This window comes from Triticum dicoccoides, chromosome 3A (assembly GCF_002162155.2).
Source record: "Triticum dicoccoides isolate Atlit2015 ecotype Zavitan chromosome 3A, WEW_v2.0, whole genome shotgun sequence".
NCBI lineage: Eukaryota > Viridiplantae > Streptophyta > Magnoliopsida > Poales > Poaceae > Triticum > Triticum dicoccoides.
Window position 1 is genome coordinate 625,033,167 of NC_041384.1, and position 2,356 is coordinate 625,035,522.

Below are 2,356 nucleotides of genomic sequence, written 5' to 3' on the forward strand. Positions count from 1 at the left end.
TAGGGTCTGTTGGGCGAAAGAACATTACATGTTCTATTTAATTTTTGAAAGTATGGAAACTTTATAAGATTCCCTATAAATACACTTCTTTAAAGTAGAATAAGGCTACTATGATTCTTTTACCAAATCACAGAAACAAGTGGAAACAAACTATCTCATGACGCATCTTGAAAGAAGAAAACTTTGTGTAGGAATTTTGGTTCAATTGCTGTTTTTTCTTTTTCTGAAACATAGAAGAGCAGTGAGCAACTAGCAAGTGAGCAAGCAAAATTGAGGTTCATGTGTCCCCGTGACCAACGACGCAATTCGGTGGAAGTTCTCAGCGTACGGGAAAATTTGTTGATACCACCATGAATTAACATGAACTGACTACAGAACATTGCATCCCAGAGTTGATACCACCAAGGATTGAGTTCTCTTCTCTAGCCCAAGTAAACTGATCTACATGCAAAGCTAGTGCCTGATGACACTTGTTATCCTGAGAGATGAAAGCTCAAATGCAGAGACAATCTCTTCGCCTCGTTCAAACTGGTAAAACGCTCAAACCTAGTCGCTCCCGCACTGAAAAACAATAGCAGTCAAGTATACAAGCATGACTAAAAACAGAACGATCAAACTGATCACATAAGCTCGGGCTCGGGTATTCCTAACTGGTCCTAAGCTCATAACACCATAAAATTTATCTGCTACCAGGCTTATAAAAACTGAAGGAATAGCTGCAAAAAGTTCCTGCACTCATGCTGATGAGCATCTCATACCAAGTTGCAACAATATCTGCTCCCTGTTGAGAGGGGGGGAATTTTCACAAGAAGGTGGTAGAGCAGCAAGCTTTGGTTGCGCATGACAACGATCACTGGCGGCTATCAGAATAGATCATGCTGGGGTACACCCAGAGGTTCTGAAGATACCGCCACCGATTTCTTGCGAACCCCAAGTTGGGACGGGAGGGTCGACCCTTCACAGGATCTGGCTCGTTATCCAACTGGTGTACGCCCCATGGCTGAGAGTCATGAGTGTAGTACAAGCAGTTGCTTCTCCCTCCCCATCGTTCGGGGCCAATGCACGAAAATAGTGGGTTCCTAACGTCAGCTGCAACGAAGAGTGCCCAATTGTCCAGCTTCTTCATCCCCACCCATTTTGCGGGATTGGTTGACATGTTGAGGCGGTGGAGTGTAGAGTAGGCTGATCTGTGAAACCCGAATCTGACAGAATAGCAAACCATCAGAAGCATATCGTCGCAGACCACTAGCCATGGTTTTGAACGCGCGCCGCCGCACCGCTCTGCTGGTAGGTCCTGCAGGGCAAGCTGGGGCGCCAACTGCAAAGTGTAGAGCTTCGTATGATCATCCATGGCGATGAACTGACCATTTAATTCCACAATCTGCTCCATTCGTAGATTAGAAAGCTTTAGTTCAGACCAAGAGTCGCTTCCAACTCACCAATGAAACAAGAATGATAAGGATTGAGTGACAGTGTTGACAAGGAGCCGTGAGTTGGGTGATGCAATGGGAGCAGTCACAATGCTACTCCCTCCGTCCGAAAATACTTGTCCTAGAAATGATTGTATCTAGACTTATTTTAGTTATAGATGCATTCATCTTATCTATTTCTCGGACAAGTATTTCCGGACAGAGGGAGTATAATAGTACGACCCAAACATGTCAGCGTCCCAAGTGCCAACGACAAGAAAGCGGCCAAGACAGCAGAGGAGAGCAACAGCGGGGCGAGTGGTCATCGTTTGGCGGCTAACTCAGCAACACCAACCAATCAGGGAGAAGGGCGCGTCACCGGCCGGCCACGTCGATTGATTCAGCCTAATCGCAAGTACGTGGGACCCTCCTGGCTGAACACTACTTAAGGAGAGGAAGTGCAGGGAGAGAAGCATCCGGGCTTGGATCAGGAACACGGCAACGACACGGCTGGCTTCTTCTACTTTTCTTCTTTTGTTCTTTCCAAGTTGTAACCAAGACACAGAGCTCGACCTTCGATCTGTATCTGTAATGGAGTGAATGAGAAAGTAGATCGGACACCTAACATCGTGGTATCAGAGACCACCCTCCACCCTCTCGCTGTCGCCCGACCGCCGCCGCCGCCGCCTCCGCCGCCGCCCTGGAGACACGCCACCAACATCAGGCTCGGGCATCACTCATCGCGGGCATGGATCCCGAGCTACGCGCCAACCTCGACCGATTGGACTCCAACGCCAACGAGCGCGCCGTTGCAGCCGACGCCAAGTCCAACGAACGCGCCGCCGCCGCCGACGCCAAGTCCAACTCCATCCTCAAGGCGCTCGATGCGCAAACAGAGTGGATCGATGCGTTGACCGCCTGGCGACCGGAGCTCGAAGCCCGCTTCG